This window comes from Scyliorhinus torazame, chromosome 24 (genome assembly GCF_047496885.1).
Source record: "Scyliorhinus torazame isolate Kashiwa2021f chromosome 24, sScyTor2.1, whole genome shotgun sequence".
NCBI classification, from domain to species: Eukaryota; Metazoa; Chordata; class Chondrichthyes; order Carcharhiniformes; family Scyliorhinidae; genus Scyliorhinus; species Scyliorhinus torazame.
This window is the reverse complement of record NC_092730.1, coordinates 54744561-54767068: the sequence shown is the minus strand read 5'-3', so window position 1 is coordinate 54767068 and position 22508 is coordinate 54744561. Positions and strand designations below refer to the sequence as shown.

Genomic DNA, 22508 nt, shown 5'->3' with positions numbered 1-22508 from the left:
AGTGTACAAAAGCAGGGGATGTACAAAGCAGGGGATGTACAAAGCAGGGGATGTACAAAGCAGGGGATGTACAATGCAGGGGAGTGTACAATGCAGGGGGAAGTACAAAGCAGGGCAGAATATCAAGCAGGGGGGGGGTGTAAAGCAGGGGGATGTACGAGGCAGGGGGATGTACGAAGCAGGGGAATGTACCAAGCAGGGGGGATGTACGAAGCAGGGGGGTGTATAAAGCAGGGGGATGTATAAAGCAGGGGGGGGGGGGTAAAGCAGGGGTTTGTATAAATCAGGGGGGTGTATAAAGCAGGGGAGTGTATAAAGCAGGGGAGAGTATAAAGCAGGGGGGTGTATATAGCAGGGGAGTGTATAAAGCAGGGGAGTGTATTAAGCGGGGGGTGTATAAAGCAGGGCGAAGTATAAAGCAGGGGGAAGTATAAAGCAGGGGAGAACATAAAGCAGGTGCAAGTATTAAGCAGGGGAGTGTATAAAGCAGAGGAGTGTGTAAAGCAGGAGGATGTATAAAGCAGTGGGATGTACAAAGCAGGGGGATGTACAAAGCAGGGCAGAGTGTAAAGCAGGGGAGTGTGTAAAGCAGGGGAGTGTGTAAAGCAGTGGGATGTACAAAGCAGGGGGATGTACAAAGCAGGGGAGTGTGTAAAGCAGGGGAGTGTGTAAAGCAGGGGAGTGTGTAAAGCAGGGGAGTGTGTAAAGCAGGGGAGTGTGTAAAGCAGGGGAGTGTGTAAAGCAGGGGAGTGTGTAAAGCAGGGGAGTGTGTAAAGCAGGGGAGTGTGTAAAGCAGGGGAGTGTGTAAAGCAGGGGCATGTATAAGGCAGGGGAGTGCATAAAGCAGGGGAGTGCATAATGCAGGGAGATGTATAAAGCAAGGGGAGTGTATAAAGCAGTGGAGTGTACAAAGCAGGGGATGTACAAAGCAGGGGAGCGTACAAAGCAGGGGAGCGTACAAAGCAGGGGAGCGTACAAAGCAGGGGAGCGTACAAAGCAGGGGAGCGTACAAAGCAGGGGAGCGTACAAAGCAGGGGAGCATACAAAGCAGGGGAGCGTACAAAGCAGGGGAGCGTACAAAGCAGGGGAGCGTACAAAGCAGGGGAGCCTACAAAGCAGGGGAGCCTACAAAGCAGGGGAGCCTACAAAGCAGGGGAGCGTACAAAGCAGGGGAGCGTACAAAGCAGGGGAGCGTACAAAGCAGGGGAGCGTACAAAGCAGGGGAGCGTACAAAGCAGGGGAGCGTACAAACCAGGGGAGCGTACAAAGCAGGGGAGCGTACAAAGCAGGGGAGCGTACAAAGCAGGGGAGCGTACAAAGCAGGGGAGCGTTCAAAGCAGGGGAGCGTACAAAGCAGGGGAGCGTACAAAGCAGGGGAGCGTACAAAGCAGGGGAGCGTACAAAGCAGGGGAGCAGGGGAGCGTACAAAGCAGGGGAGCGTACAAAGCAGGGGAGCGTACAAAGCAGGGGAGCGTATAAAGCAGGGGTGTGTATAAAGCAGGGGGCTGTACAAAGCAGGGAAGTGTGTAAAGCAGGGAAGTGTGTAAAGCAGGGGAGTGTATAAGGCAGGGGAGTGCATAAAGCAGTGGAGTGCATAAAGCAGAGGGGTGTCTAAAACAGAGGAGTATATAAAGCAGGGGGGTATAAAGCAGGGAAGTGCATAAAGCAGGGGAGTGCATAATGCAGGGGGATGCATAAAGCAGGGGGATGCATAAAGCAGGGGGGTGTATAAAGCAGGGGGGTGTATAAAGCAGGGGGGTGTATAAAGCAGGGGGGTGTATAAAGCAGGGGGGTGTATAAAGCAGGGGGGTGTATAAAGCAGGGGGGTGTATAAAGCAGGGGGTTGTATAAAACAGGGGAGTGTATAAAGCAGGGGGGTGTATAAAGCAGGGGGGTGTATAAAGCAGGGGGGTGTATAAAGCAGGGGGGTGTATAAAGCAGGGGGGTGTATAAAGCAGGGGGGTGTATAAAGCAGGGGAGTGTATAAAGCAGGGGGTGTATATAGCAGGGGATTGTATAAAGCAGGGGAGTGTATAAAGCAGGGGGGTGTATAAAGCAGGGGGGTGTATAAAGCAGGGGGGTGTATAAAGCAGGGCGAAGTATAAAGCAGGGGGAAGTATGAAGCAGGGGATTGTATAAAGCAGGGGAGCGTATAAAGCAGGGGAGCGTATAAAGCAGGGGGGCGAAAAAGCAGGGGAGTGTATAAAGCAGGGGAGTGTATAAAGCAGGGGGATGTATCAAGCAGAGAAGTGTATAAAGCAGGGCGAAGTATAAAGCAGGGGGAAGGATAAAGCAGGGGAGTACATAAAGCAGGTGGAAGTATTAAGCAGAGGAGTGTGTAAAGCAGGAGGATGCATAAAGCAGTGGGATGTACAAAGCAGGGGAGCGTACAAAGCAGGGGAGCGTACAAAGCAGGGGAGCGTACAAAGCAGGGGAGCGTACAAAGCAGGGGAGCGTACAAAGCAGGGGAGCGTACAAAGCAGGGGAGTGTACAAAGCAGGGGAGCGTACAAAGCAGGGGAGCGTACAAAGCAGGGGAGCGTACAAAGCAGGGGAGCGTACAAAGCAGGGGAGCGTACAAAGCAGGGGAGCGTACAAAGCAGGGGAGCGTACAAAGCAGGGGAGCGTAGAAAGCAGGGGAGCGTACAAAGCAGGGGAGCGTACAAAGCAGGGGAGCGTACAAAGCAGGGGAGCGTACAAAGCAGGGGAGCGTACAAAGCAGGGGAGACTGCAAAGAAAGCAGGGGAGCGTACAAAGCAGGGGAGCGTACAAAGCAGGGGGGCGTATAAAGCAGGGGGGCGTACAAAGCAGGGGGATGTACAAAGCAGGGCAGAGTATAAAGCAGGGGGGGTATAAAGCAGGGGAGTGTGTAAAGTAGGGGAGTGTATAAAGCAGGGGAGTGTATAAAGCAGGGGAGTGGACAAAAGCAGGGGATGTACAAAGCAGGGGATGTACAAAGCAGGGGATGTACAAAGCAGGTGATGTACAAAGCAGGGGATGTACAAAGCAGGGGATGTACAAAGCAGGGGATGTACAAAGCAGGGCAGAATATCAAGCAGGGGGGGGGTATAAAGCAGGGGAGTGTATAAAGCAGGGGGGTGTATAAAGCAGGGAAGTGCATGAAGCAGGGGGATGCATGAAGCAGGGTGATGTACGAAGCAGGGGGGATGTACGAAGCAGGGGGGATGTACGAAGCAGGGGGGATGTACGAAGCAGGGGGGATGTACGAAGCAGGGGGGATGTACGAAGCAGGGGGGATGTACGAAGCAGGGGGGATGTACGAAGCAGGGGGGATGTACGAAGCAGGGGGGTGTATAAAGCAGGGGGATGTATAAAGCAGGGGGGGTAAAGCAGGGGGTTGTATAAAGCAGGGGAGTGTATAAAGCAGGGGGGTGTATATAGCAGGGGAGTGTATCAAGCAGGGGAGTGTATCAAGCAGGTGGACGTATAAAGCAGGGGGGTGTATAAAGCAGGGGGGTGTATAAAGCAGGGGGGTGTATAAAGCAGGGGAGTGTATAAAGCAGGGGAGTGTATAAAGCGGCGGGTGTATAAAGCGGCGGGTGTATAAAGTGGGGGAGTGTATAAAGCACGGGAGTGTATAAAGCAGGGGGATGTATCATTCAGGGAAGTGTATAAAAGCAGGGCGGTTTATAAAGCAGGGGAGTGCATGAAGCAGTGGAGTGCATAAAGCAGAGGGATGTCTAAAACAGAGGAGTGTATAAAGCAGGGGGGTATAAAGCAGGGGAGTGCATAAAGCAGGGGGATGTACAAAGCAGGGCAGAGTATACATCAGGGGGGTATAAAGCAGGGGAGTGTGTAAAGCAGGGGAGTGTATAAGGCAGTGGAGTGCATAAAGCAGGGGAGTGCATGAAGCAGGGGGGTGTATAAATCAGGGGGGTGTATAAAGCAGGGAGGTGTATAAAGCAGGGGGGTGTATAAAGCAGGGGGGTGTATAAAGCAGGGGGGTGTATAAAGCAGGGGGGTGTATAAAGCAGGGGGGTGTATAAAGCAGGGGGGTGTATAAAGCAGGGGGGTGTATAAAGCAGGGGGGTGTATAAAGCAGGGGATGTATAAAGCAGGGGGGTGTATAAAGCAGGGCAGAGTATCAAGCAGGGGGATGTATCAAGCAGGGAAGTGTATAAAGCAGGGGGATGTATAAAGCAGGGGATTGTATAAATCAGGGGATTGTTTCAGCAGGGGATTGTATAAAGCAAGGGGGGTATAAAGCAGGGGGGGGTATAAAGAAGGTGGGTGTATAAAGTAGGGGGGTGTATAAAGAAGGTGGGTGTATAAAGCAGGGGGATGTATGAAGCAGGGGCATGTATGAAGCAGGGGGATGTATGAAGCAGGGGCATGTATGAAGCAGGGGGATGTATGAAGCAGTGGGATGTATGAAGCAGGGGGATGTATGAAGCAGGCGGATGTATGAAGCAGGCGGATGTATGAAGCAGGCGGATGTATGAAGCACGCGGATGTATGAAGCAGGCGGATGTATGAAGCTGGGGGATGTATAAAGCTGGGGGATGTATAACGCAGGGGAGTGTATAAAGCAGGGGGATGTATATAGCAGGGGGGTGTATAAAGCAGGGGAGTGTATAAAGCAAGGGAGTGTATAAAGCAGGGGAGTGGTTAAAGAAGGGGGGTGTATAAAGCAGGGGGGTGTATAAAGCAGGGGGGTGTATAAAGCAGGGGGGTGTATAAAGCAGGGGGGTGTATAAAGCAGGGGGGTGTATAAAGCAGGGGTGTGTATAAAGCAGAGGAGTGTATAAAGCAGGGGATGTACAAAGCAGGGGATGTACAAAGCAGGGGAGTGCTTAAAGCAGGGGGGTGTACAAAGCAGGGGGGTGTACAAAGCAGGGGGGTGTACAAAGCAGGGGGGTGTACAAAGCAGGGGGGTGTACAAAGCAGGGGAGTGTACAAAGCAGGGGGGTGTACAAAGCAGGGGGGTGTACAAAGCAGGGGGGTGTACAAAGCAGGGGCGTGTACAAAGCAGGGGCGTGTACAAAGCAGGGGGGTGTACAATGCAGGGGAGTGTACGAAGCAGGGGAGCGTACAAAGCAGGGGAGAGTACAAAGCAGGGGAGCATATATAGCAGGAGAGCGTATAAAGCAGGGGGACGTATAAAGCAGGGGGACGTATAAAGCAGGGGGGGGATAAAGCAGGGGGGGATAAAGCAGGGGGTTGTATCAAGCAGGGGGATGTATCAAGCAGGGGGATGTATCAAGCAGGGGGATGTATCAAGCAGGGGGATGTATCAAGCAGGGGGATGTATCAAGCAGGGGGATGTATCAAACAGGGGGGTGTATGAAGCAGGGGGGTGTATGAAGCAGGGGAGTGTATGAAGCAGGGGAGTGTATGAAGCAGGGGAGTGTATGAAGCAGGGGAGTGTATAAAGCAGGGGAGTGTATAAAGCAGGGGAGTGTATAAAGCAGGGGAGTGTATAAAGCAGGGGAGTGTATAAAGCAGGGGAGTGTATAAAGCAGGGGAGTGTATAAAGCAGGGGAGTGTATAAAGCAGTGGAGTGTATAAAGCAGGGGAGTGTATAAAGCAGGGGAGTGTATAAAGCAGGGGAGTGTATAAAGCAGGGGAGTGTATAAAGCAGGGGAGTGTATAAAGCAGGGGAGTGTATAAAGCAGGGGAGTGTATAAAGCAGGGGAGTGTATAAAGCAGGGGAGTGTATAAAGCAGGGGAGTGTATAAAGCAGGGGAGTGTATAAAGCAGGGGAGTGTATAAAGCAGGGGAGTGTATAAAGCAGGGGAGTGTATAAAGCAGGGGAGTGTATAAAGCGGCGGGTGTATAAAGCGGGGGTGTATAAAGCAGGGGAGTGTATAAAGCACGGGAGTGTATAAAGCAGGGGATGTAACATGCAGGGAAGTGTATAAAGCAGGGCGGTTTATAAAGCAGGGGAGTGCATAAAGCAGTGGAGTGCATCAAGCAGAGGGATGTCTAAAACAAAGGAGTGTATAAAGCAGGGGGGTGTATAAAGCAGGGGAGTGCATAAAGCATGGGGATGTACAAAGCAGGGCAGAGTATAAAGCAGGGGGGGTATAAAGCAGGGCAGTGTGTAAAGCAGGGGAGTGTATAAGGCAGTGGAGTGCATAAAGCAGGGGAGTGCATAAAGCAGGGGGATGCATAAAGCTGGGGGATGCATAAAGCAGGGGGGTGCATAAAGCAGGGGGGTGCATAAAGCAGGGGGTGCATAAAGCAGGGGGGTGCATAAAGCAGGGGGGTGCATAAAGCAGGGGGGTGCATAAAGCAGGGGGGTGCATAAAGCAGGGGGGTGCATAAAGCAGGGGGGTGCATAAAGCAGGGGGGTGCATAAAGCAGGGGGGTGCATAAAGCAGGGGGGTGCATAAAGCAGGGGGGTGCATAAAGCAGGGGGGTGCATAAAGCAGGGGGGTGCATAAAGCAGGGGGGTGCATAAAGCAGGGGGGTGTATAAAGCAGGGGGGGGTATAAAGCAGGGGGGGGTATAAAGCAGGGCAGAGTATCAAGCAGGGGGATGTATCAAGCAGGGAAGTGTATAAAGCAGGGGGATGTATAAAGCAGGGGGATGTATAAAGCAGGGGGGTGTATAAAGCAGGGGGTTGTATGAAGCAGGGGGGTGTATAAAGCAGGGGGGTGTATAAAGCAGGGGGGTGTATAAAGCAGGGGAGTGTATAAAGCAGGGGGATGTATCAAGCAGGGGAGTGTATAAAGCAGAGGAGTGTATAAAGCAGGGGATGTACAAAGCAGGGGATGTACAAAGCAGGGGATGTACAAAGCAGGGGATGTACAAAGCAGGGGAGTGGTTAAAGCAGGGGGGTGTATCAAGCAGGGGGATGTATCAAGCAGAGGAGTGTATAAAGCAGGGGATGTACAAAGCAGGGGATGTACAAAGCAGGGGGGTGTACAAAGCAGGGGGGTGTACAAAGCAGGGGGGTGTACAAAGCAGGGGGGTGTACAAAGCAGGGGGGTGTACAAAGCAGGGGGGTGTACAAAGCAGGGGGGTGTACAAAGCAGGGGGGTGTACAAAGCAGGGGGGTGTACAAAGCAGGGGGGTGTACAAAGCAGGGGGGTGTACAAAGCAGGGGGGTGTACAAAGCAGGGGGGTGTACAAAGCAGGGGGGTGTACAAAGCAGGGGGGTGTACAAAGCAGGGGGGTGTACAAAGCAGGGGGGTGTACAAAGCAGGGGGGTGTACAAAGCAGGGGGGTGTACAAAGCAGGGGGGTGTACAAAGCAGGGGGGTGTACAAAGCAGGGGGGTGTACAAAGCAGGGGGGTGTACAAAGCAGGGGAGAGTACAAAGCAGGGGAGAGTACAAAGCAGGGGAGCGTATATAGCAGGAGGGCGTATAAAGCAGGGGGGCGTATAAAGCAGGGGGACGTATAAAGAAGGGGGACGTATAAAGCAGGGGGGGGATAAAGCAGGGGGATGTATCAAGCAGGGGGGTGTATGAAGCAGGTGGGTGTATGAAGCAGGTGGTTGTATGAAGCAAGGGAGTGTATGAAGCAGGGGAGTGTATAAAGCAGGGGAGTGTATAAAGCAGGGGAGTGTATAAAGCAGGGGAGTGTATAAAGCAGGGGAGTGTATAAAGCAGGGGAGTGTATAAAGCAGGGGAGTGTATAAAGCAGGGGAGTGTATAAAGCAGGGGGGTGTATAAAGCAGGGGGGTGTATAAAGCAGGGGGGTGTATAAAGCAGGGGGGTGTATAAAGCAGGGGGGTGTATAAAGCAGGGGGATGTACAAAGCAGGGAAGTGTGTAAAGCAGGGGAGTGTATAAGGCAGGGGAGTGCATAAAGCAGAGGGATGTCTAAAACAGAGGAGTGTATAAAGCAGGGGGGTGTATAAAGCAGGGGAGTGCATAAAGCAGGGGGATGTACAAAGCAGGGCAGAGTATAAAGCAGGGGGGTATAAAGCAGGGGAGTGTGTAAAGCAGGGGAGTGCATAAAGCAGGGGAGTGCATAAAGCAGGGGAGTGCATAAAGCAGGGGAGTGCATAAAGCAGGGGAGTGCATAATGCAGGGGGATGTATAAAGCAGGGGGTGTATAAAGCAGGGGGGTGTATAAAGCAGGGGGGTGTATAAAGAAGGTGGGTGTATAAAGTACAGGGATGTATGAAGCAGGGGGATGTATGAAGCAGGGGGATGTATGAAGCAGGGGGATGTATGAAGCAGGGGGATGTATGAAGCAGGGGGATGTATGAAGGAGGCGGATGTATGAAGCAGGCGGATGTATGAAGCAGGCGGATGTATAAAGCTGGGGGATGTATAACGCAGGAGAGTGTATAAAGCAGGGGGGTGTATAAAGCAGGGGGGTGTATAAAGCAGGGGGGTGTATAAAGCAGGGGGATGTATAAAGCAGGGGAGTGTATCAAGCAGGGAAGTGTATCAAGCAGGGGGATGTATAAAGCAGGGTGGTGTATAAAGCAGTGGAGTGTATAAAGCAGTGGGGTGTATAAAGCAGGGGAGCATATAAAGCAGTGGGGTGTATAAAGCAGGGGAGTGCAGAAAGCAGGGGGATGTACAAAGCAGGGCAGAGTATAAAGCAGGGGAGTGTGTAAAGCAGGGGAGTGTGTAAAGCAGGGGAGTGCGTAAAGCAGGGGAGTGCGTAAAGCAGGGGCGTGCATAAAGCAGGGGAGTGCATAAAGCAGGGGAGTGCATAATGCAGGGGGATGTATAAAGCAGGGGAGTGTGTAAAGCAGGGGAGTGTGTAAAGCAGGGAACTGTGTAAAGCAGGGGAGTGTATAAGGCAGTGGAGTGCATAAAGCAGGGGAGTGCATAATACAGGGGGATGTATAAAGCAGGGGAGTGTTCGTCGGAGGAGGAGCAGTCTCTGTCAGGGAGAGAACCTGAGAACGTCTAAGACACTCAGAAGGTAAGTGATTTTTACTTTTATACCTTTTTCAAATTGTGTGTGTCGGGGGGAAACTGCAGTGACATCACAGAAAAGCTGTGGCCTGAGTGGCTGGTTGGGAATCTACACTAAATTAAAAAAATTAAGCATTGGTAACTAATTAAACATAATTACTGAAGTACAATTTAGTGGGATATCTAAGCCAGAGATCGGAGAGTACTATATTTAGCTTTCGCATTTCTATTAGAAATCTAGTGCTAGGAAACAGTAACTTTGAAATTTTAAAAAATATATTAAAAAATAAATAAAAATTTTAATTTTAATTTTAATTAATTGACGCAATGTCAGTTAGAGGGGTGCAGTGCTCTGACTGTGAGATGTGGCAGGTCCGGGAGGCTTCCAGCGTCCCGGATGGCTTCATCTGCAGAAAGTGCACCCAACTGGAGCTCCTCACAGACCGCATGGTTCGGTTGGAGCAGCAATTGGATGCACTTAGGAGCATGCAGGTGGCGGAAAGCGTCATAGATCGCAGTTATGTAAATGTGGTCACACCCAAGGTGCAGGCAGAGAAATGGGTGACCACCAGAAAGGGCAGGCAGTCAGTGCAGGAATCCCCTGTGGTTGTCCCCCTCTCGAACAGGTATACCCCTTTGGATACTGTCGGGGGGGGGATAGCCTATCAGGGGAAAACAGCAGCAGCCAGAGCAGTGGCACCACGGCTGGCTCTGATGTTCAGAAGGGAGGGTCAAAGCGCAGAAGAGTAATAGTAATAGGGGACTCTATAGTCAGGGGCACAGATAGGCGCTTCTGTGGACGTGAAAGAGACTCCAGGATGGTATGTTGCCTCCCTGGTGCCAGGGTCCAGGATGTCTCCGAATGGGTAGAGGGCACCCTGAAGGGGGAGGGCAAACAGGCAGAGGTCATTGTACATATTGTTACTAACGACATAGGCAGGAAGGGGCATGAGGTCCTGCAGCAGGAGTTCAGGGAGCTAGGCAGAAAGTTAAAAGACAGGACCTCGAGGGTTGTAATCTCGGGATTACTCCCTGTGCCACGTGCCAGTGAGGCTAGAAATAGGAAGATAGAGCAGCTAAACACGTGGCTAAACAGCTGGTGTAGGAGGGAGGGTTTCCGTTATCTCGAGCACTGGGAGCTCTTCCGGGGCAGGTGTGACCTGTATAAGAAGGACGGGCTGCATCTAAACCGGAGAGGCATAAATATCCTGGCCGCGAGGATTGCTAGTGTCACACGGGAGGGTTTAAACTAGTATGGCAGGGGGGTGGGCACGGGAGCAATAGGTCAGAAGGTGAGAGCATTGAGGGAGAACTAGGGAATAGGGACAGTGTGGCTCTGAGGCAGAGCAGACAGGGAGAATTTCCTGAACACAGCGGGTCTGGTGGCCTGACGTGCATATGTTTTAATGCAAGAAGTATTACGGGTAAGGCAGATGAACTTAGAGCTTGGATTAGTACTTGGAACTATGATGTTGTTGCCATTACAGAGACCTGGTTGAGGGAAGGGCAAGATTGGCAGCTAAACGTTCCAGGATTTAGATGTTTCAGGCGGGATAGAGGGGGATGTAAAAGGGGAGGCGGAGTTGCGCTACTGGTTCAGGAGAATATCACAGCTGTACTGCAGGAGGACACCTCAGAGGGCAGTGAGGCTATATGGGTAGAGATCAGGAATAAGAAGGGTGCAGTCACAATGTTGGGGGTTTACTACAGGCCTCCCAACAGCCAGCGGGAGATAAAGGAGCAGATAGGTAGACAGATTTTGGAAAAGAGTAAAAACAACAGGGTTGTGGTGATGGGAGACTTCAACTTCCCCGATATTGACTGGGACTCACTTAGTGCCAGGGGCTTAGACGGGGCGGAGTTTGTAAGGAGCATCCAGGAGGGCTTCTTCAAACAATATGTAGACAGTCCAACTAGGGAAGGGGCGGTACTGGACCTGGTATTGGGGAATGAGCCCGGCCAGGTGGTAGATGTTTCAGTAGGGGAGCATTTCGGTAACAGTGACCACAATTCAGTAAGTTTTAAAGTACTGGTGGACAAGGATAAGAGTGGTCCTAGGATGAATGTGCTAAATTGGGGGAAGGCTAATTATAACAATATTAGGCGGGAACTGTTTGCACTGAGTGCTGAGGTTTGCACTGAGTGCTGAATTTGGTGCTTTTTGAGTGCTATAGTAAGAGTTTGGTGACCGAGGGAGTGCTGAATTTGGTGCTTTTTGAGTGCTATAGTAAGAGTTTGGTGACCGAGGGAGTGCTGAATTTGGTTCTTTTTGAGTGCTATAGTAAGAGTTTGGTGACCGAGGGAGTTAGGTGAGGAGGGAGTAAGGTGCTCCTTTCATTTTGTTTCCGACATTTCCGCAAAGATTGCGAAGAGAGCCAGGAGTTTACAGAAAGTGTAGCTGACTGGGAGCAGAGTCGGAGGGCGGAGATCTAGTTAGTCCACAGGGCAGCTATATTCTGTCAGGTAAGAAGGGATGGAGGCTAGGCCAGTTGCATGCTCCTCCTGTAGGATGTGGGTGGTGAGGGATACCACCGGTGTCCCCGCTGACTATACCTGCGGGAAGTGCACCCAACTTCAGCTCCTCAAAGACCGTGTTAGGGAACTGGAGCTGAAGCATAAGTCCCCAGGGCCTGATGGGATATACCCCAGAATACTGAAGGAGGCTGGAGAGGAAATTGCTGAGGCCTTGACAGAAATCTTTGGATCCTCGCTGTCTTCAGGGGATGTCCCGGAGGACTGGAGAATAGCCAATGTTGTTCCTCTGTTTAAGAAGGGTAGCAAGGATAATCCCGGGAACTACAGGCCGGTGAGACTTACTTCAGTGGTAGGGAAATTACTGGAGAGAATTCTTCGAGACAGGATCTACTCCCATTTGGAAGCAAATGGACGTATTCGTGAGAGGCAGCACGGTTTTGTGAAGGGAAGGTCGTGTCTCACTAACTTGATAGAGTTTTTCGAGGAGGTCACTAAGATGATTGATGCAGGTAGGGTAGTGGATGTTGTCTATATGGACTTCAGTAAGGCCTTTGACAAGGTCCCTCATGGTAGACTAGTACAAAAGGCGAAGTCACACGGGATCAGGGGTGAGCTGGCAAGGTGGATACAGAACTGGCTCGGCCATAGAAGGCAGAGAGTAGCAATGGAAGGATGCATTTCTAATTGGAGGGCTGTGACCAGTGGTGTTCCACAGGGATCAGTGCTGGGACCTTTGCTCTTTGTAGTATATATAAATGATTTGGAGGAAAATGTAACTGGTCTGTTTAGTAAGTTTGCAGACGACACAAAGGTTGGTGGAATTGCAGATAGCGATGAGGACTGTCGGAGGATACAGCAGGATTTAGATTGTTTGGAGACTTGGGCGGAGAGATGGCAGATGGAGTTTAATCCGGACAAATGTGAGGTAATGCATTTTGGAAGGTCTAATGCAGTAGGGAATATACAGTGAATGGTAGAACCCTCAAGAGTATTGAAAGTCAAAGAGATCTAGGAGTACAGGTCCACAGGTCATTGAAAGGGGCAACACAGGTGGAGAAGGTAGTCAAGAAGGCATACGGCATGCTTGCCTTCATTGGCCGGGGCATTGAGTATAAGAATTGGCAAGTCATGTTGCAGCTGTATAGAACCTTAGTTAGGCCACACTTGGAGTATAGTGTTCAATTCTGGTCGCCACACTACCAGAAGGATGTGGAGGCTTTAGAGAGGGTGCAGAAGAGATTTACCAGAATGTTGCCTGGTATGGAGGCATTAGCTATGAGGAGCGGTTGAATAAACTCGGTTTGTTCTCACTGAAACAAAGGAGGTTGAGGGGAGACCTGATAGAGGTATACAAAATTATGAGGGGCATAGACAGAGTGGATAGTCAGAGGCTTTTCCCCAGGTTAGAGGGGTCAATTACTAGGGGGCATAGGTATAAGGTGAGAGGGGCAAGGTTTAGAGTAGATGTACGAGGCAAGTTTTTTACGCAGAGGGTAGTGGGTGCCTGGAACTCGCTACCGGAGGAGGTGGTGGAAGCAGGGACGATAGTGACATTTAAGGGGCATCTTGACAAATACATGAATAGGATGGGAATAGAGGGATACGGACCCAGGAAGTGTAGAAGATTGTAGTTTAGTCGGGCAGCATGGTTGGCACGGGCTTGGAGGAGCGAAGGGCCTGTTCCTGTGCTGTACATTTCTTTGTTCTTTGTTTGTTTGTATCAAGCAGGGGGGTGTATCAAGCAGGGGGGGGGTGTCAAGCGGGGGGGGGGGGGGGGGGTGTCAAGCAGGGGGGGGGGGGTCAAGCAGGGGGGGGGTGTCAAGCAGGGGGGGTGTGTCAAGCGGGGGGGGGTGTCAAGCAGTGGGTTGGTGTCAAGCAGGGGGGGTGTCAAGCGGGGGGGGTGTCAAGCAGGGGGGGGGTGTCAAGCGGGGGGGGTGTCAAACAGGGGGGTGCGTCAAGCAGGGGGGTGCGTCAAGCAGGGGGGTGCGTCAAGCAGGGGGATGCGTCAAGCAGGGGGGTGCGTCAAGCAGGGGGGTGCGTCAAGCAGGGGGGTGCGTCAAGCAGGGGGGTGCGTCAAGCAGGGGGGTGCGTCAAGCAGGGGGGTGCGTCAAGCAGGGGGGTGCGTCAAGCAGGGGGGTGCGTCAAGCAGGGGGGTGCGTCAAGCAGGGGGGTGCGTCAAGCAGGGGGGTGCGTCAAGCAGGGGGGTGCGTCAAGCAGGGGGGTGCGTCAAGCAGGGGGGTGCGTCAAGCAGGGGGGTGCGTCAAGCAGGGGGGTGCGTCAAGCAGGGGGGTGCGTCAAGCAGGGGGGGTGCGTCAAGCAGGGGGGGTGCGTCAAGCAGGGGTGTGCGTAAAGCAGGGGGGGTGCGTAAAGCAGGGGGGGTGCGTAAAGCAGGGGGGGTGCGTAAAGCAGGGGGGGTGCGTAAAGCAGGGGGGGTGCGTAAAGCAGGGGGGGTGCGTAAAGCCGGGGAGTGCGTAAAGCCGGGGAGTGTGTATCCCAATGGAGTGTATAAACCAGGGGAGTGTATGGAACCAGGGGAGGATGCACAACAAGAGTGTGTGTAAAATGAGGAGAGTGTACAGCAGTTGAGTGCTCAAACCAGATGAGTGTGAAACCAGGACAGCATGTAAACCAGAGGAGTGTGTGAAACTAGCGTGGTGTAAACCAGGGGATTGTGTAAATCAGGGGATTGCTTCACAGTGCCAGGTTCCAAGGTTTGATTCCCGCTTGGGTCGCTGCCTGTGCAGAGTCTGCACGTTTTCCCTGTGTCTGTGTGGGTTTCCTCCGGATGCTACGGTTTCCTCCCACAAGTCCCGAAAGACATGCTTGTTATGTGAATTGGACATTCCCCCAATATTTTGTTTTCTGACTTGTCTCAGTAGAAACTTACGAATAATTCTGTATTTTTATATCAGCTGTACGATCTGACTTTTTACTTGCACCAAAGGTTCACAACTTGTGAGATTAAAGTGCTTCTGATACATTTTAATCCAACAAAGTTACAAAAAAATGCAAATGGATACTTACACATTGCTGAATCTGTACCTAATTAATTCTACACTGATTACTTTACGAAAAGCTATTATCACAACAAGTTGATCCAACGTTCCATGATATGGCGGGGGGGCGAATTGTGGAAAATTATCCCGCCTGCCCTCTCGTGTATCACTGTTGGATTGGACATGTTTATCTGGGACTTGAGGTCAATGTGAGTCTGACTGCTTCTGTTCTCTGTGACGGTGGAGTTGATGTTGTGTTTGTGTCTCTGCAATGTTGGATTAATATTGTACTTACTGTCAGTTAGAAGGAGACGTGTACATTCACGTTGCTGCGGAATCATCATCTTGGAACTCATCTCTTCATCTGTTGAACTGGGTGGAAGATAACATATCTCTTGTAAATCAGGGCCAGATGAGGCCAATGATAGATCAATCTATTCTTTCAATTGATAATCAGTAAAATAAAGAAAATACTCTCCAAATCCTAACCCAGAATCAGACAATAAGCCAGGCCCAGAAAGAGCTCTCCCCTCCCCCCGCTCACTCCAAGTCCCGGAACAAGATCGTGCTCCGCTGTGCCTCTTGCAAACAGCCCCCGATTCTCCCTGAACTCCCCCCAAGTCAGTAATGATCTCTGAGCCTCTTTGCTCACACTCCCAGATGGATGTGCTGCTGCAATGAGAACGCTGTTCCTGGGCTGGAGGGGCTGCACATGCGCTCTCACCCTCAGTGACGACAGGCAGGGGGCGGGGTTACGCCGGGCGTGCGCACATCCCCGCAGCAATTCCGCATTGTGAACCAATGGGAATATTCCCCATTTCACTGTCATCACATATAGAGCAAAACCTCCTATAGAGCCCGTGTTGGGGGCAGTGTGTGTGGTTTTTTTTTTTCGGGTTTAACAACTGTCATAATATTTTTGTGGTTTGTTTTTTTTCCCTTGTGTTTTTTTTCCTCGTGAGTGATGACCTGCTGCATTTATCTCCACGCAGCAGGATTAAAACCCTGCATCCACCGACTATTCTGGAGTGATGCACGGCGTGACAACGAAAGTAAAAATACAAAAATTAACTGAGGGACAAAAGCAAACCGGGGGGTGCTCCAAAAAGAAAGCAACTGGAGCAGAGCCCAAAAAGGAATCAGAAAGGAAACGGAAACGTAACAAAACCCGTTAAATTAAAGTGTGAAAATCAGGGTTGATGAGGCAGTCCAACCCCTACGGTGGCCACCGAGCACGGAAGGCCTCAAGTGTGCTCGTGGTCACCACAAGCTCCCACTCCAGGGACACCCGGCCGCGAACGAGGCTGCGGAGGAGGGGCAGACAGTCAGGCCGGACGACCCCCTCGGTCACCCGCTGCCTGGACCTATTAATGGCAAGTGTGGCCAGGAACAGGAGCAGGTTCACAAGGGGGTCCTCTGCCTTCCCCGCTTCCCCACCTTCCCACACCAGATGTCCATCGATCAGGAGCGTGGGGCTTAAGTACAAAGAAAACCTCAACAACAATATCGTCAAAAAACTAAAAAAGGAGTGCAGCCTAAGACAGACAACAAACACATGCTCCACAGACTCCACCAGGCCGCAAAAGTGGCAGGTCTCTGGGGAGGCCGTGTGGCGATTTAACCGATGGTTGCACGACACGGCCTTGTGCAGCACCCTCCACCCCAGGTCCCCAAGTCTTATAGGGAAGACGCCTCCGTAGAGGGAACTCCAGTTGGGACCTCCGCTGCCGGACAGCAGCAAGGCACGCCAAGTCGTGTCCGGATGGCGGGCGAGGGCAAGGAGGTGGAAGGTGTGCAGCAGCAGGCCGTACAGGAAACCCATCTGCGCGGTACGAAAAGGCAGGGGGGGTGTCGACATGAAGCGACTGGGGTTGTGGGGTACCGGCGCCTGAAAGGGGTTCCGGGGCCTGGGACCAGCGTGGCATTCCGTCCGAGCAGACGTCCGCTCAGACGAGATGCCACCGCACAACTGCGCCGTCTCGAGACCAAGGGGCCGAGCACGACCGTTTTGAGGCCTCGGATGGGCTTGGCCGCGTGCTGGATGGACACAGCACCGCGCTCGGCGAGCTCGTAGGGCGTCATCCAGTCCACTCCTCTGCCACCCTGCACGTCCCCGATCCTGGTCACCCAGACATCCACAGCCCTCCGCTCCACCAGCCACCGGAATGGATATTGGCTGAGGTGCGGATTCCTGAGCAGCGGCTCCCTTATGAGAGCCACTACTCCTGACAGCGGAGAGCTGTGGCACGTGGGGACCCTGTTCCTGACTTTGAGACGGTCCTGGTACAAGACGGGCAGCGCCAACAAAGAATTCTGAAGACCTTGCTGGTCAACATCGTAGTTCAGGCCGTGCACCTGGCAGAAGAAATATGTCGCCAAGGCACACCATCGTGGAGGAGGCTCAATGTACAGGTATCGCTGCAGAGTCTGAAGGCGTAAAGTCGTGATCTGGATGCGAAGGCACACCAGCGCCTGACCGCCCTCCGTAAGCGGGAGACTCCAGACCTCCGCAGCGACCCAGTGCAATACATTTTCCCAGAAGAACCGAATCAGAGTTCTCTGGATGCCTGTGACAAAGTCAGGGGGAGGGGTCAAAGTGACCAGCCAGTACCACAACATGGAGGCTATCAGCTGGTTTATGATGAGAACTCGACCCCTGTAGGACATCACTCGGAGCAGTCCTGTCCAGCGACCCAGGCGAGCGGTGACCTTGGTCTCCAACTCCTGCCAGTTCGCCGGCCAGGCTTCCTTTGCTGGGCAAAGATAGACTCTCAAGTCGAGGATGTTGGTCTAAGTAGAGGATGTTGGTCCGGCTCCAACTGAAGGGCCTGAGCTCCTCTGGGAGGGGGTCCATCTGCCATGGACCGACCAGGAGTCCGGAACATTTAGCCCGGTTGATCCCAGCTGAAGATGCGGCGGAGTACACAGCCTGGCACTCTCGCATCCTTCGCAGGTCACCGGGGTCAATGAACATGAGCAGCACATCATCAGCGTAAGCCAAAACGACCACCGCCATGCCCAGCTCACGCAGAACCAGCCCCGACAACCTCTTCCGCAGGAGGCGCAGGAAAGGCTCCACGCAGAGAGAATAAAGTTGGCCGGGCAAGGGGCAGCCCTGACGCACACCTCTCCCAAAGCGAAGGGGCGCTGTCAGGGACAGGTTAACCTTAATCAGACACTCCAAGGCAGCGTACAGTAATCGGATCCGGGCGACAAAGTGCGTCCTGAACCAGAAGGCTCGCAGAGGCCCGAGCAAATAATCGTGCCCCACCCTGTCGAACGCCCTCTCCTGGTCAAGAGACAGGTAGGCGCTCAACATCCCAGTCATCTGGGAATGATGGATGTCCCGGACCAGATGGATATTATGGTAAATGGTGCGGTCCGGGACGGTGTGGGACTGTCAGGGTGGATCATGGTAAATGGTGCGGTCCGTGACGGTGTGGGACTGTCAGGGTGGATCATGGTAAATGGTGCGGTCCGGGACGGTGTGGGACTGTCAGGGTGCATCATGGTAAATGGTGCGATCCGGGACGGTGTGGGACTGTCAGGGTGGATCATGTGGTCCAGCACAGGGCCACGGCGCAAAGACATGACTGTGGCAATTATTTTGTAGTCCGTGCTGAGGAGGGAGACCGCTCGCCTGTTTTTGGGTCGGCGGAAATCCCCTTTCTTGGGCAGCAGGGCAACAACGGCCCTGCGCCACGAAAGGGGCACCTCCCCGGTCACGATACATTCCCCAGGACCCCCGCGTAGTCGCTCCCCAGGACGTCCCAGCATGCACTGAAGAACTCCGCGGTCAGCCCGTCCAGCCCTGGGGTCTTGCCCCTTGACAAGCTGTCGAGGGTGCCGGTCTTGATGATTGACGGTTTGGTCGAGACCCCGACGCCCTCCGGGCCGACCTGCGGCAGGTCCTCCCGCAGAACTCTGCAAGCGTCCTCGCTGCACGGATCCGGAGTATAGAGGTCAGGATAAAAGTCCCTGATTAGGGTCCTGACCCCCTCCGGATCCGAGACGAGGGACCGTCGTCGGCCGACTGGCCCTGCATCCTCTTTCCAGCGAGTAGAAGGGGGAGCCACGGTCCATGTCTGTCAGGAGACGGATCCGTGACCTCACATACGCGCCGTGGGACCCGACAAGTTGCAGGTCCCGCAGCACGCCCGTCTTCTCCCTGTACAGCAGCCCCAGGGCCGGGTCCTCATCCGGCTGAGGGAGACGTGACTCCAGATGGAAGACTTCTTCAGCCAATTTGGCGATCATGTATTTCCGCCCCGGCATCGACCGCTTTGTGTACCCCTGACAGAAGGCGCGGACATGAGTCTTGCCCAAGTCCCACCATAGCCTCAAGGAGGGGAAGCCACCCTGCTTCTTTCTCCAGCCGGCCCAGAAACGGCAAAGCGATTCCAGGAACCTCTTGTCCTCCAGCAGCAGGTTGTTAAAGTGCCAGTACGCGGACCGTGCCTGAGCGCGGAGCTGGCCGAGCCCCGCCCACACCAGGAGTCCCCCGAGGAACAGAACAGCCTGTCGCTGCTCCCCCTGGTCCGAGTCGATCCCACCCCCAGGATCACCCTCAGGCGGGTTCCTCGCAGGCCCCCCCCCCCTCGATTCAGAGTCCGTGGCGACACCGACCCCGCCATCGATGCCGGGCCCTCGGAGAGACCCCCTGGAACAGCTCCGGGATGGATCCTGGGCTCCTTCGCATCGTCTGCTTGGGCCTTGTGAGCGGGAGCCTTCCTCGCCGTCGCCCGCCCACGACCCGAAGATATAGGGGCTCTGATGGCTGCCGCAGGCCCCCAGCGATGAACAAAAGGTATTCGGGGAGTAAAACTGCACCGGGCAGAACAAGCATTTGGGGGGTCACGTCTCCGCCCGCCCCCAGGCCTCCCTGCTCGGGGGACGACGGCAGCTCGGTCACATCAGCGGCTGCTTTGGCCTTCTTTTTAACGGGGCTGGGCATCAGGGTGATGGAAATAAACACAGGAGATACCCAACCCCGCTCGCCTGGGGAGGGGGTAGCAAGATCCACCACCATCTCCAACCCAAGCCGCTGGCGCTTGCGGTGGGCAAGCTGGTGTTGCTGCGGGGCCACTACTGCTGGAAGGCCCTCGGCAGCAACCCCCCCCACCCTCTGCAATGCCCCCCCCCCTCCGCATCGCCGAGCCCCTGGGACTGTGGTGGGGCCGGAACAGCATCCAGCTCGGGACTGTACACAGGGTCCCCACCGCCCGTGTGTTGGTCTCTCCAGACCCCTCATGTTGTTGTGAGGTGGCGGCGGCATCGCGAGGTGAGGCTGCGGCCTCTGTGTTGGTTGGGACGGGCACGGGGTCAGTACTCGTGATGGGGCCAAGGTGTGGGTGGGCCCGGTCCGACCATCGCGCCGTCTTCCGTTTGGCCTTTTTAGGCCGCCAACAGCCGAGGTGTTGTCAGGGGCCGGCTGCTGGGCAGACAGAGGTGGTAGAGGAGAGGGGGGCAGTGCCTGCCGTGGCCGCCCTGGAGATGTTGTTGGCAGTGGCCGTTAGGGTGGGGCAGTTCCGGCGAATATGCCCCAGCCCACTTCAGGCATGGCACCGCATGCCATCCGCAGACCAGATCACTTTATGGTCCTTCCCTTGGTGGGGAGCCACAAATCCTCCCTCCATGACCTCCTCCCGGGTCAGGCAGACAAAACCCTGATGCCGGAAGGAGTATTAATGACTGAGGGAAGTGTCCCGCAGGCCGAGTGTCAGCGGCGCCACCCCGGACCTGACCTCCCCCAGGAAGTTGAGATGGGGGAGGAGGAGCTCGGTGGGGAGGTAGAGCGGGACGTTTGAAGGAGTGACACATTCGGCGGTGGCCTCCAGTGGGTCCACCACCACGTGTGCCCCACCCACTGTGAGCCCCCTTTCCAGGACACGGTAGACCACCTGCTCGGCCCGCAGGAAAAACACGGCCTGACCGGAAGATTTCCGGGGAGGGTGGAGGTGTGGGGCTAGGGTTCAGGTGTGAGCTTAGGTAGTTGGGGAGGGCTGGTTTAGCACAGTGGGCTAAGCAGCTGGCTTGTAGTGCAGAACACGTCCAGCAGCGTGGGTTCAATTCCCATGCCGGACTCCCCGAACAGGCGCCGGAATGTGGCGACTGGGGCTTTTCACAGTAACTTCATTGAAGCCTACTTGTGACAATCTATTATTATTAATATGCTCTTTCCAAGGGCCGTTGCAGACTTGATGGGCCGAATGGCCACTGTAGACTCGATGAAATCTATGAACTCAGCTCCAGCTCCAGTTGAAAGCTTCTCCAGTCTCCACTTGAATTGTTGACAAACAGTTCGGAGCAGTTTGCAGCACTTTCTCTGTAATGAGCACCATGACATACTGACAAAGCTGGATTTTAAAATTCTTCTTCAGTAACTGCATGTTTACCAATAATAATTCTTATAATGTTTCATTGCTCAGGTCTCTTCTTGTAGTATGAGACCTGGTCTTGTCCTAATGTCTGAAACTGCCTTTTCCATTCTGCTTCAGTTATAAATGTTCTTATCTGTAACATATGTACTGCATCAATGACATTAGATCAGTTACTCCTGGTAAATGAAGGAAAAGTGGATGAACTGAATCAGCGGAATTTTACAGAGCAGTACTTTTAAACCGTTTTTACCTGCGACCCATTTTAACCAACCGGCTAGCCCTTGGGACCCATGCTGGCCAGCTTTTGGGACCCACACCAGCTGACCTCCGTGACCCACTATGTTCTCTTACCTTTAATCCAGTAGGTGAACTTGCTTGGTCCTTATGATCTCACTCCAATCAGGTTTAGAGGTGAGGGCAGTGCACAGGTCAGGTGCAGAAGCTCAGTTTGTACATTTGGAGTCAGCTATAAATCAGTAAATTGAGTCTGGGGTCTCGAACTCAAAGGGAGTTTTCACCAACTAATTCTCTCTCAAAATCTGAAACTTCTCCTCTGGAAAATAGCGATATAAACTGTTGTTCAGCGCAGCCAGTCTATCGACAGTTCCCTTCCTAACCGTTTTCTTCGAGATGTCATTGCAGTGTGGGGAACATGTAGTAGGTTTGGCTTTCTACGCGCAGTTGCCTAACGTTCAATGACTTTTGGAAAGCATCAAATTCTTCACAGCGCCAAAAGCAATCATCCTCCTTCCCTGACAATTTGCGGTTCAGTGTGTTTAGAATTGAAAAGATGTCTGCAAGGTAAGACATAGAGAGCTTCCACGTTTCATCAGCAAACAAATCAGCCAGAGGGGATCCTGATTTGCATTGGCACAATTTATAAAGACATACCTTCAAATATCACCTTTATTCTGCTGTGTTCCTGTTTCCAGCTTCTTCTTAATGGGTTGTTGAGCAGAGGCCGTGGAGCTCACCCCAGCTCTGCTTTGTGTTGCTGTGGACTCTCCTCAGCGACTCTCCCATAGATTTAGATGTGTGATCCGGGCCTGCTTGTGTCTCTGACCCTCTCTTCCTTATTACAAAACCGTCCATTTTCAATTCTTCACAGCTGCCAGCTACAAAATGGAGGATCTGCTCTCTGGCGCCGCTTCAGCCTGCTGTTGCTTCAAAGAAGCTGCCCTTGGACAGCCCGGTGACGTCAGGAGGAGGCGGTCCGGCCCGCTGTGTACCGCGCCTGCGCACTGCCAGATCGGGCTGAGTGGGGACGCATGCGCGGGATAGCCGGCACCCTGGAGAGTGACGTTTTATTACCAGCAGAGAGAATGTGCTGCTGCCGGCAGAGGGAGGCCCAGAGTCAGAGCAATGTGTCAATTAGGGGAATCTGACTGGCCACAGAAGTTTGTGGATGGGCGGGGTAGTTGCTCTAATTGGGTACCTGAAACAACCAATCAGATGCTCATAGATGTCTCAGCATTCTAACTTCACCAATGGCGACTTGGTCTCTCACCCATCCTTCATTAACATAGTTCACTGAGTTAGTCGAGAAAAGAACAGTTGTGTGGCAGTTCTCAGTTATTGTGTGTCTGCAGTTTGCTCTGACCATGGCTGAGGACAAGAAAGCTCCAGCTCCCAAGAAGGGCGCTCAGAAAACCCAGAAGAAGGTACCAGTGAAGGGCAACAAGAAGAGGAGACGAGCCAGGAAGGAGAGTTACTCCATCTACATCTACAAAGTGATGAAGCAGGTTCACCCCGACACCGGCATCTCCTCCAAGGCCATGAGCATCATGAACTCCTTCGTCAACGATATTTTCG

At 53.2% G+C, this 22508-nt stretch overlaps 1 protein-coding gene across 4 annotated transcripts in view; it reads right to left on the bottom strand.

The window, feature by feature from the left end:
• The window catches only part of LOC140400073 (histone H2B-like), a 240427-nt gene extending 219283 nt beyond the window's left edge, over nt 1–21144 (bottom strand). For 2 of the 4 annotated variants that reach the window (XR_011938035.1, XR_011938033.1), the window contains exons 1-2: nt 21048–21144; nt 14612–14688 (exon numbers count right to left, since the gene is read on the bottom strand). The gene's annotated coding sequence lies outside the window, so the exon portion shown is untranslated. The remainder of the gene's footprint in view (nt 1–14611; nt 14689–21047) is intronic. The other 2 variants (XR_011938034.1, XM_072489553.1) reach the window with 2 other exon arrangements.
• Between the last annotated feature and the right edge of the window lie 1364 nt (nt 21145–22508).